Source organism: Triturus cristatus, chromosome 2_2, assembly GCF_964204655.1.
Source record: "Triturus cristatus chromosome 2_2, aTriCri1.1, whole genome shotgun sequence".
Lineage (NCBI taxonomy): Eukaryota > Metazoa > Chordata > Amphibia > Caudata > Salamandridae > Triturus > Triturus cristatus.
The window spans coordinates 1,035,096,583-1,035,110,064 of NC_140582.1; positions in this window are offsets into that span (position 1 = coordinate 1,035,096,583).

Consider the following 13,482-nt stretch of genomic DNA (forward strand, 5'->3'; position numbering starts at 1 on the left):
GCAGAAAGAGGCAAGAGAAGTGTAGAAAGGAGCAAGCGAGGTACAGAAAGAGCCAACAGAGGTGCAAAAAGAGGCAAGAGAGGTGCAGAAACAGGCAAGAGAAGTGCACAAGAGGCAAGAGAATTGCTGAAAGAAGCAATAGAGGTGTAGAATGAAGCAAGAATAGTGCAGAAAGAGGCAAGTGAGATGCAAAAACAGGCAGGAAAGGTACAGAAAGTGGGAAGACAAGTGCAGAAAGAGACAACAGGGGTGCAGAAAGAAGCACATGAGGTGCAGAAAAGGCAACAGACATGCAGAAAGAGGGAAGAGAGGTGCAGAAAAAGGCAAGAAAAGTGTAGAAAGAGGCAAAAGAGATACATAAAGAGAGGACATGGTTGCAGAAAGAAGCAAGACGGGTGCAGAAAGAAGCATGGAAAGTACAGAAAGAAGCAACAGGGGTGCAGAAAGAGGCCAGAGAAGTGCAGAAACAGTTAATAGAAGTGCACAAAGAGGCAAGAGAATTGCTGAAAGAAGCAACAGAGGTGTAGTATGAAGAAAGAAAAGTGCAGAAAGAGGCAAGTGAGATGCAAAAACAGGCAGTACAGGGGTACAGAAAGAAGTACATGAGGTGCAGAAAGAGGCAACAGATGTGCAGAAAGAGGGAAGAGAGGTGCAGAAAAAGGCAAGAAAAGTGCAGAAAGAGGCAAAAGAGGTACATAGAGAGACAACAGGGGTGCATAAAGAAGCAACACAGGTGCAGAAAGAAGCATAGAAAGTGCAGAATGAAGCAACAGGGATGCACAAAGAGGCAAGAGAATTGCCGAAAGAAGCAACAGAGGTGTAGAAAGAAGCAAGAAAAGTGCAGAAAGAGGCAAGTAAAATGCAAAAACAGACAGGAAAGGTACAGAAACAGGGAAGACGAGTGCAGAAAGAGACAACAGAGGTGCAAAATGAAGCAAATGAGGTGCAGAAAGGGGCAACAAATGTGCAGAGCGAGGGAACAGAGATGCAGAAAGTACAAGAGATTTGGAGAGTGAGGTCAAGAGAAGTGCAGAAAAAAAAGAAACTTGCAGAAAGAAGCAACAGAAATGCAGAAAGAGGCAAGAGAGGCGCAGAAGGAAGCAAGAGCGGCTTGCAAACAATTAGTACAAATTTAACACCCACATTTAGTAACAGGTGACCATTCTAGGTTTGCAAAGGGCCTTCCACCACGCTGTAACACTTGTCGCTGCATTTTTGGTATCGTTTGACCCGTTTCAGCTGGAAATAAGGCTTTTTTAGTTCAGATCTGCAGATTAGGGTGCAGATGATGAATTATGTGTCTAATGCAGAAAATTTAAAATTGTGCAAAAGTCGGTGCAGCCAAACAGTCACATAATTCAGGTGGCCCTGCTCATACCTCTGACTAGGACCACAAGTGTTCCTCAGTGATTCCATTTTTTTTGTCTCACTGAGTTCATAATTGAGCTTCTATGGAAATGAAGAAGACTAAACCTGAGGTTACCGCTCCACAACACAGACTACCATACCACATAATTACTTTCCATAACACATAATCCCACTCTACATAATTCCTATACATTAAATAACACATACTTTCTATCCACATAATTTCACTGCACAACATATCACATAATTCTACTACACACAACGTACATCCACTCCACTCCCAAAAACATTAGAAAAAAACTTTTGCATTCACAATGCCAATAGCTCTAATTCTCACAAATGCGAAACCTATTACATGGTAAACGCTTTTTTTAACTGGTAGTCGCATTTGCAGAGTGGTGGAGAAAGGGTGGTGGGCCTCCGACCAGCGCTCAGGAATTCCGGTGCGTAGGGCTTACAGGAGGTACCAGTAGGGTTCTTGGCCCCCAAAGTCCCTCAGGAGTAAATTGAACTTCATCCCCCATCCCGCAGTCTGCCAGGAGGTGCGTTTGCAGAATGATGGAGAAAGAGGGGCATGGCCTCCGAAGACGTCTTAGCAACCCCACAGTGCGGGACTTACTGGAGGTAACAAGAGGGGTAGTTGGCCCTCAAGGAAATCCTTCGGGGCCAACTACCCCTCCTATTACCTCCAGTAAGTCCCACACAGCAGCATTGCTAAGTGCGAAGAGCCGGCAATGCCTCCTCTTCCCACCACTCTACAAATGCGCTCTCTTGGGTAGGGATTAACGTCCCCTTCGCTGCTGGGGGTCCTTTAGGTAACAACTAGCTTACCTCTTACCTTTAGTAAGCCCCACACAGTGTGATTGTTGAGAGGTGGACAAAGGCCATGCCCCCTTTCTCCACCACTCCGCAAACGTGCCCCCTGTGCGTTCTAAGATGGGGGATTAAGTCCCCTTGAATACTGAGGGTCCCATGGGGGCCAACTAGCCCACCAGGTACCTCCAGTAAGCACCACACAGCTGGATTGCAGGGAGGTGGTCCTAGGCCACTCTCCCTTTTTACACCACACTGCAAACGCGGCTTCTGGCACACTTCTGCTCAGAGGATGAAGTCCACTTGTGTCCTGACGTCCTCAGGACACAAGAGGACCTCATCGCCCCACCAGCCTTGAGGCTCCCCCTGCGGTCCCATTACACACTGGGTGCCCTTGGGCATACAGGTGATGTAGCTGGCCCTGGGGTATGTGGTCCCCGAGGCCAAAAACGACCTCACAAGGGAGGGCTGTGCGGCCCCTAAAAAGAGCTCACTTCTGTGAAGTACAAATCATCCAAGTATGTTTTCTCTGCATTTTCACCATGAATTCTAAGCTTTCATCCGTAATGGAGGTGTTTGCATCCTTGCTTTTCTCGAGGGCAATATCTCATGCACCGTCTGTGATTAGGGGGTTCTTTCTTATCATCTGCTGCTGAGACCAAATATTCTGCTCTAAACTTGTAAAAGCTAGAAGTATGTAAACTTACCTCGAAACCCTGCCCCATATACATTAGCGAAATGCAGCATCTTCCCACACTTTTCTCAGGATGATAGCCAGCTTACAGTAAGGCCCCCCAGCACTATTCCTGACGATTTTGGAGACGGGTTCTTGATGCCTAGGAATATGATCATATCTCAAAAAAACAAAGAAGAACTTACTTCTGTAAGTGTTTTCTCTGCAGTTCCACCTTGTAAAGTTATCTGTTGAAAACGCTCGAGTAACTATCACATTGGCAAAGTTACAGACACACAAGGTCACTGGAGACATTACCTCTGCGTCCTTTATGCAGCTGTAGTGTAGTAGATGCATTATATATTCATCCAACAAGGAGCACTTACTAATTAACCAGTAGAAAGAGGTCCACCTGGGTAGAGCAGAGAAAACACACTTGGATTATTTGTACTTTACAGAAGTATGTGCTTCTTTGTTTGGTGGAGATGGGATCGTATTCCTAGGAATCAAGACCCCGTCTCCAAAATCTGAAGTAAAAGCACTCAGTAATATGCTGTAATATTTTATGTAAATCCATCAATAACATTGAACTACACTGCCCTCCAAGAGTAACTCATCCTTAATCTGGCCACTTTTGTTCTAGCCAGTGGCTCATTGTTTTTAGATCTACCAGTATTTTCACCATTTTTTGCCTGGCTTGATGCCTGCATTCTGTTTTCAAGCTCAAGGACAAGATTCTCAAATGAAGTGGACATACAGTTTCTGGCATAGATTCTGAGGACAGGTGTTACTGTTTTCTAATTGTTTGCCTAATATAGTTTGTTTGTTCATGCTGCTCTGAAGACGTGGTCAATTGATTATATTTGTGAGCATAGTAGGGTATTAATACACCATGTTTATCACAGTACCACTGGCTTGGTGGTTTCACTATTGTGGGCAAACACTCTGTGGAGCATAGGACATCTGTGTGTGTTTGGTACTTCACTATTTGTCTGAGGCCCAGGACAAACATTTTGTCAAGAACTTATGCTGCCCTCTCAATGCTGGTGCCGTAAACCCACATATTAAAGCTTAGAATTATATGAGCTTTCTGTATAGTGGATTGCAGGATCAATGGTAGCTTGAGGAATTCATACAGACAAAGCACATTGCATCTTGTTTGTCTAAATACCACCACAAAAATGACACTCCACTTAGAGTTTATGGTGAGCGGGTCACAACACTTTTAAAGTTTGTGTGGAGTGGATTGGTAAGTTCTTTACAAGTGAGCTGTGTGATAAACATAATTGCTACCCTAGCCCAAGTTTTTGTCCTTTTTTTCATGTATGGTCTTTGTAGTCTGGTGATGCAGCTTCTGAAAGATTATAGAAATGTCAGCAAACTATGTTTCAGCTAGTCATAGATCTGGCATTCATTTTCGCTAATTAGATTGCAGGCATCATGGAAATGTTTTTGAAATGACTGGTTGATAATGGTACAGATGTAGATGGGGCTAGTTATGATGGAAAGAGGTTAGTCGGCTGAATGAGGCGTGGTATGGTCTGTCAGTTCTCATGTTGATAAGCTGTTAGAAGGCTTCCTAAAGAGAACATTGAGTTCTCCAATGTAACTGGTCATGGACACACTGGGAATGGCCTTGTCTTGATGGATGATGGACACACTCAGTGGATATCTTGAATAATGTATCAAGTGCTGGAGTGCTGATAGTGAAGCTTCCACTAAGCTCCAAGTTGTTTTTGGAGTTGTAGCCCTTAGGTGGTGATCTGCCTGATGCCAGGTCAAAGCTTCCCTTGATACTCCTTTGGTTAAGATACTTTAAAGGCTGGTGGACATGGCCCTTTCTGCAGGGTTACCCCCGATTTTTGCCTTTCTTTGCAGAACCCTGTTTCCTTGGCTTTCAGGACTCTGTGCACTTTACTCCAGCTTGTCGGTGGTAAATTGCTTGTGCTCTCCCTTGCAAATATGGCAAAATTGGCATACACCTGATTGGTCAATTTAATTTACGTATATGTCTGTAGTGTATGATGAAACATGTACTCAGGGTCTGTAAATTAAAGGTTACTAGTGGGCTACAGAACTCATTGTGCCTACCTCTAAAGTAATTCTGTAAACCATCTCTCAGGCCTGCCACTACAGCATTTAGTAAGCATTGCCTAAGGTAGGTTATTAAGGTTCATAGGGCACGGTGCAAGGTATTTAAAAAGTTGTAAAAGCCATGGATTAGGTGGGTTCTTTCTTAAGGGAACCACATTTCAGGTTTTTGACAAAGACTGCTCCTCAGAAATGTTTCCTGTCACCCGTGGGGTCTCGCAAGGGTCCTTACTTAGTCCTACGCTATTCAACATATACCTGTAACCACTGGCAGACATTATAGCTCCATTTGGGATCTCCATAGTCATCTATGAGGATGACACCCAGCTGGTTTTCTCTCTTACCCCAGACTCGGATCTTCTGACATCGACCCTCGGATCTTGCATGGAGCAGGTAGCCAGCCGTGTTCACCAAATTTATGTTTGGCTATAACAATTACGAGAAGCCCTATTCATTTCTCTTACTGTTTTGGGAATACCCATTCCTGTTTCGAATACCACAGTCGTAATTTTTCCAACTGCATCATCACTTTTCAAAAAAATTGAATTATTTTTTAAAACTATGAAGAGGTTGTGCAAGATGAAGGCAAGCATCCCCTTGAAAGATCTGAGTCGGTCAGCACATGCGATGAACGGGGAATGATCTGTGCAGTGTGTGGCAATTTATTTTGATTTACACATATAATTCTGGAAAAAAGATCTGAGTATTTCATTTTTTTGTTTTTTAATTTCAATCAGAATATATTCCATTGAAGGGTGTATTGAGAGAAAATTGTCATTCGTGTCAATGAAGCATTGGTTCCCTCTTCGTGAATATATGTAGCAAGATTTGCACTAATTGAAACAGTTATACCTGAAGCATAGTCTGTCCATACGTATACTTAGAATTTGACAATAAATGTATAGATGTATGAAAACATCAATGATGCTTACAAACAAAGTTTCATAAAATAAAATTATTATGACATAATCATGCATTAAAGTTGCTGCCTCTAAAATTCTATGCAATACAATCAATTGAAAAACCTTTGTGAAGTGAACGTATGCTAAAGCATCTTTAGGCACTCATCTTGAAGAAATAAAAACCTTCTAAGGGGTTCACTGATACACCTGGTCCTTTAAACCAACAAAGAAGAGATTGGCACAGAAGCTGTAATATCAAAGGAACATATTCAATAACCTCACATGAGGAAGACCGCATCATACAGTATCCTCTGGCCACTGTAGGAGACAGTCTAAGGAGTACAGAGAACAGGGGCCTTATATATGCATAGGTTACATAGTCAGCATAAAACCAAGGGGAGGTCCTGGCACATACAAGCATGCTTATTGACTAATATGGGTATACAAAATTTACTTGCTCAACATCAGTAAGAATAGCCTGACAGTTACATACTAGCAGCAGGTGCATTCTACCAGCTAGGCCTTTCTGAGCATGTGCAAGGCTCTGGAAGAGGGAGAATGCACATGGCGAGCACATGGCTAACTAAAATGGCTGCTAGGAACAAAATGGCTTTTAGCTCATGCTAACAGCGATTCCTGCAATCTTTAACAATCTTACCCATGTAATGGCAAAAGCGATACTGCAAAATGTGGCAGTCAGGCTGCTCTTGGGTATTCCCAAATTTCGATCAGTTGCTCAGACCATCAGAAGGCTTCACTGGTTCAAGTTCAAGATGCTCTGCATAGTCTACAAGGCTTTGCATCATATTGGCCCTGAATTCTTGAGACAAGTGTTCAAATGGTACGCACTCAGCAGAAATCTACGATCGATGGGGGCAAAGAAAGCAGTGGTCTCTATATCCAAGAGAATGAAATGGGGAGGAAGTAGTTTTGTTATCGGGCCACCAAAACTTGGAATCTGCTTCCACCTCACATAAGAGCTGCTCCCTCCCTGCTTGCCTTCAGAAAGGAGCTGTAAACATGGCTTTTTAATAACTAATTTTAATTAGGGCTTCATCTAGTTGTGCTCAAGCCTTTTGCTAGTGTCAAGACACCTCAGAGTGTAAGAGCCCTCTATAATTTGCTTAACATAACATAACCGAGGATTAGGAAAATAATAATAGTTGCTTTTAACCCCTTTTGGCTGAATTTGAACGCCTCTGGGGAGGTTCCTGTCCAGTGATGGACAGCAGAGAAGGCCATAAGACTGCCCTCTAAATTGTGCCTACAGTTGGATGGTTTACCTCTGACGTACTGTATTATGTCAGGCCATTGGAGGAGTATGCTGGCAATCAGAGCTGGCCTTTGCTCAGAGAGTGCCCTGGGCAAAACTAAGTGTAACATCCCCTCACACTCAGCCTCTTTAATTATTTATGTAATGAACTCTTGGGAGGAGTAGGAAGAGTAAGAGAAAGGTGAGGAGACACAATTAAGGAGCACCAGCAAAAGAAAACACACACAATGCAGACAATGGTGATATCAGCCTTATGAAAAAGTGTTTTGTTTGGACTGAAGGAAGACTCAGTGCTGGCTTTAGCACTGGTGGCACCTATCTCTCAATGACCTCCTTCTCCACGGATTCCCTTACTACCACTCTCCAAAAGTTCCCCTCATGTCTATATAGCCTCTCTCAGACATTTCATTTGTTTTATAGCGTATCAGTGTAGGGTGTCAGAGCATTTTACACATCTGGAAAAGCAAAAACACAGGATTTAAAACTAACCACAGTGTTTGGAGATGGCTTTACTAATGAGAATGTATTTTTACCCGAACCAATCCTTTTTAGCAACATCAGACTAATGAAAGGCTGAGGAAAAAAAACATAATGTTCTAGACTATCTCAGTCTGTTTGTGTGCGGCTCCTTGATGACAATTCGTAGATCACTATGCTATATTAGTATTGTAACTTATGAACTGCAAGCAACAAAAGGATCTCTGTGAAAAAGCAGTAATCCTCTGAGCTATCCTCATAAAATACTGTGATCTGCATGGTACATTTTCTTTGCAGCAAGCATATTAACCCTCTGCGCTACTTTATGATGAGTCAAAACTTCCACTAGACAAAAACTCTAATCTCTCACCAACTGAAACATTAATCACCAGAGTTATCTTGACATTTGTATTGTTGCCAGGAAACTGCTGGGCACACAAGGGGGCACAAGGAACTATGTAGCAGGTGCTTTTAAGCCCATAAGTTATTTCTAAACACAGCACCAGGTATGGCTGCATCGGTCGCACCACACTAATGGAGTCAGAGTAGGTTCTGTCGTTGACATACTGTTTATTAGCCCAGCCTTTTACGCCGGCCGAGCAGATCAAGAGCTTGGTGGAGAGGGTACTCTGCCTCCATTGCCAGACCCTCTTCACCAAACTTTAGATCAGATGCAGTGTCAACTGCTGCAGACCTTAAAAAGCATCACTAAACACAGTGACAATAACTACAGACAAACTGCAGCTTCATGCCTCAAAGTTCAGAATCTTACTAATATTGTAGTGCTCATGGCTGCCAGAGTGGTAAAACACTCCTAGAAAACAGAATCTCTGCCTGCAAGATATCACTGGATTGATGGGCCTATAACAACAATGTGAATGGGAAGAGATTGATGACTCTGCAGCATCTTATTCTACTGCAGTGACTTGGATGAACAACCACCTCTCATCACTCTGATAGGCCGCAGCCATAACGTACATCCACACCAAAACATGTCGCGTTCACTGAAAGGAAACAATTACATTTTCTGCAAATAATTCCAAAAGCATTTCTATGAAAGTTTGTGAATGATTGTCTTTCAATTCTTCATAATTTTTATGCTCTTAATTTATGACGTTCAAACTTTATTTTGTAAGCAAACATTTGTGATATATTTTTCAAATAACGATGTAATTTTGGACAAAACTGTATTGACTAGAAAATGTAAATAAAAAAAAATATCATCCTTCACCACATAGTTCTGTGTCTCTGTTATTGAGCTGTACGCCTTCGCAAATTTTCACTTCTTTCTGATTTTCTCGTTCACTCCAAATATCCTTCACATTACCAGGTATTGGCGTGTTTCACTGAGTAGCCACATTGTTAAACATGAAGTACATCTTTATGATGTCACAAGCTTTACTCACACTCGGGAAAGGGGGTTCCTGGATAATGCTCACTTAGTGAGCTCACAGTGCCTGCAGATCTAGAAAGCCCACTAGTGTCAGGAGGCACATATATTACTGAGCTGGGTAATAATATAAACATATTACTTCTTAGATATAATTTCGTTTGTGTTGCATTCTACAGAAAAAGTAACTACTAATGTTTTTAATGAGGAGTAATTCTCATGGAGAGTGTATGTGTGTGTAGACCTGGCATCTTTTGGCATGTTTCCATTGTTTTTTTTGCTTTCTGACCTCCTGGGTTTGATTCTGTTTTTGCTGGTTTAGTGACTCTGCACACTTTCTCACTGCTGATCAGTGTTATGGTGCAAGTGCTCCTATAGTAAATTGTGTTTGTGGATTGGTGTTTCCATTTTTGGCTTATTTGATTTACTGCTAAATCAAATGCTGCTAGTGGGCACTGCAGCACTGGTTATGCCACCCAAACAAGCAGGCCTTCAAAGGGTTCTCAGACCTGTCACTGCAGTGTCTGCGTGCAGTTGTGACGACCATGTCGACCTGGCAAGTGCACCCACTTGCCAGGCCCCAAACCTTCCCTTTTCCTACATGTAAGGCGCCCTTCAGGAAGGCCCAAAGTACTCCCATGGGCAGGATGCTGTGTAGGTGAAATGTAGGACCTGTAATGATGTGTGTGACATGTCCTGATTGCGAAATACAGTGTATTTAGTTTTTCACTATTGAAAGGCTATCTGTTCCATAGGATAGAATGGGAGAAACTTTGTAACATCTTGGGACAAGATAGAGAGATGGAGTTTGGGTTCTCAGAACTCAGAATGTAATCCCATATCTTTTAGTAAAGATGGTTTTTAAATTATGTGTTTGAAAATGCCATTTTAGAAAGAAGGCATTTTCTTGCCTAACTCTCCTGTGTTCCTCTGCTGGGTTGTGTATTGACTGTCTGGCTTTGGAGTGGCAGGGTTGCTGGGGATGTGCATTCACTGTAGACAACCACTGGGTGCGTTGAGGTGTGTCCTGCCTTACTGGATGAGTCAGGGCTGGGCAGAATAGACCTGAGCTGCATTTAGAGTAGTGGGAGGAGATTTGCTTCCACCTGAACAGACCTAGTCTGCCTTACACAATGCTGTCTCCACCTCCTGCCAGAAAGCTGGGCCAGAGGGGACAGAACTGTTTGGACTAAGCTCAGAGATTCTCTGCCACAAGAGAGCAAAGGGATATGTGGTATAAATATTACGGCTCAGACCCCAGGACTTTAGAACTCTTTTGGGCTCAGAAACCTGCCAAGAAGAAGAGCTGGAGTAGCTGTGAGGAGGAACTACCACTTTGCTGTGTGCTTTGCTGAGTTGGCCTGCAGTGGATGCTTCTGTCTTGGGCAGAGAAAGGACTGGACTGAACTTTCTGCAACTGCTTTGTTTGAGTTTCTCCAAGGGCTTGAGGTAAAGCTTGCCCCCTGTTCAAGAAGTCTCAGGAACAGCAAAGACTTCAAGTTCATCTGCTACCAGCACTAGGAAGTGTGTGTTTTGTGCTGCAACAGAAGAAAATGCTACCAAACGCAGTCAACTAGGTTTCTACCTGCTCCGATTCCTGAAGGCACCACAGAGGGCACCGCCACACTTTGCACCGCAACCCTAGTCTCACTGACGACGACGCACGATGCCGCAACCGAGCCACTGCTTGCAGAGCAACCTGTGGGCAACACACATTGCACTTCACGCCTCCGCCCTGGTATTCCTGACGACGACGCTCCACGCTGACTTTGACGCTGCTGCTTGCACCGTGGTTCGAGGGCACCGCTCGATGCACCGCCCTCATCAGGCACCACCTTGGCTTACTGACGCTGGTGCCAGTTCGTAAACCGACGACAGTACCTCCGCACTGACGACGATGCTGCTCACACCATGACCTGCCAGCACCTCGAGGAGCACCGTATCACTTTGCACTGCAGCCCTAGTCTCACTGACGCCACTGGATGACCGTCACTGAGCCAGTGCCTGCACCACGACCAGAGGGCACCGCACACCATACCTCTGCACTTTGCACCGCAGCCCCAACTCCTGCAGATGCCCGTGCTCCCGACTTCAATCGCGAGAAGTTCAATTTGCAACACATGTGACTTCAAGGGTCCCATTACTCCTGATCGACCTCTGGAACAGAGGCCTGCCGACGCTGGCTCTTCAGAGCTCAATGAGAGGCCGCCGACACCCTGCATTTCTAAAAGGTGCTGCTTTGCGGGTCTTCCCAACACCGTAGCTGGCACGCAACCCCACAGTCAGCCAGAACTGTTTGGATTTGTTGTTCACGACGCAGTGATACCTCCGGATGGAGCTATTGACTTCAAGAAACTATATTTTAAGTCTATTTTTGTTTATTGATATTTCTGAGATCTGTTAGGTGGATTTTTAATAGTTTTGGGTCGTTTTGCACAGATATAATATTGGATATTTTTCGAAAACAGGTGTGGTATCCTTTTTTTCCTTTCAAATCTGTTTTATTAAAATTTGCATAAAAAATTATGAACAATAAAAACAATATACATGAAAGGAAAATAACAAAAAAAGAAAAAGGGAAAACCAAAAAAGAAAGGGGTGGGAGAAGTGGGGGGGAGATAAAAGTGGGGACAAGTGTGAGTTCTCAGAATACAGCATTGAGGTCCAAACGCAACATTTGTAGTAGAGCCCAGCTATTGTACAATGTCACAGTCCAAACAATTAAAAGAAGAAAGGGTGCCATGTGTGTCCTTTTGTAGTGTTTTCACTGTATTACTGTGGGTGTATGTGCAAATGCTTTACACACTGCCTCTGAGATAAGCCTGACTGTTTGTGCCAAGCTACCAAGGTGGTGAGCAGGAGTTAGTTTGGAAGTGAAACTCCGTTATCCATACTAGAAAGAAGGGTCCCTACTTGGACAGGGTAACAACTTGCAAACTAGAGACCCCCATTTCCAACAATGTGGCTAAGTGCTTTGCAGGCTGATAAAACTGCTTAGCCATGCCAGTGCACATGCAGACTATTGGTTAAAATCACTGCTACAAATAGCAATAAGAATGGAATTAGTTATCACATCAAGGAGCCATCTGGCTTGTGCTGAGGAAGTTAGATTCTGGCTATGTTTGAATTCAGGTGATGGGCAAAAGTTATCATTATGGTGTAAAAATTAGATTATGCATAGTGAGTTGAAGTGGGCCAAGGGTTTCTAGAAAAACCCAGAGGATATTTGCAGGGTAATGGGTCTTAGGATGGGCTCCCAGAATCTGTAAATAGAAATCACAAGGAGCAAACCCGTGTCTCAACGAAGAATTAAGCCAGAGAACATAAAATACTGTATTTAAAGGAGGAGCCTTCTATCCAATTTATGATCAATTCATGGGAAAATGAGCACTGGTTCCCCGAATTGCTAAGATTGAGAACCAGTTTTTAATCCGTGTTACAGTAGGGACAAGATAAAAATGGCAATCATGGAAATATCTTGTAAATGTACCTGTGGGTTGAGGGTAAAGTGTGACAATTTGCATATTCTTTTGGATTATTTTAAAGTTCAGACCCTTTGGAAAACTATTTTAAGGCTGCTTTTTGAAAATACAGCACCCGAAACTGTGTGCAAGAAGTGGCACCTTTAATGGATATGCATTATTTGGATGTGACTTGTGCCTTAAAAAGATTTATGGTTGCCGTGAAAAGGTTCTTATTGGATTATTCAAAGTCTGCTCTTTTTTAATTGGTTTTTAACTCTTTTTACGTGGAAATGTCTATGTTAGCTATGAAAGTGTAGGATGAGATTATATTCATATACATATTTATTTTGACTATTATGTTATTTATTAATTATTTGAGGAGATTTTAATTGTACATAGATGTTTTTTATAAAGACCAACTCCTGTGTGGTTTGATGTTGTTTAAAGACCAAGGTCTAAATAAACATTCTGTCTTTCTTCCTTTCTGTCTTTCTTTCGTTCTTCTTTCTTTCTTACTGTCTTTCCTACTATCTCTCTTTCTTTCTCTTTTCTTCCCTTCTGTTTCAAATATACAACCTAACACATGATTCCCAAGAGATTATTGCTCTTATTTTTTACGTGACAACTTACCGTTTGGCCAATTCCTTCGTCTCAGGAGGAACTGCAGCTCCATCATTGACTACAAAACTGAGGCTAATATCCTTTCAGAGAATTTGACACAAAGAGGCTATCCTCCTCGAGTGATACACAATTCAATAAAGAGGGCCAGAAATAACAATCGCGAGGCCCTATTGGAAGTAAAAATAAAAGATAATATTGAAACCATCACTTGTGTCACATCTTTTACACCAGAGTCCAATAACCTTAAGAAAGTTATAAAAAAACACTGGGGAATACTATCCGCAGGTACACTCATGATTCCCCCGCCACGTTTTGCTTTCAGAAGGACTAACAACCTGAAGGACACTTTGGTGCACACAAGACCCAAGAAACACATGACTTCTGCATACAACACCCTATGGAATCTTCCC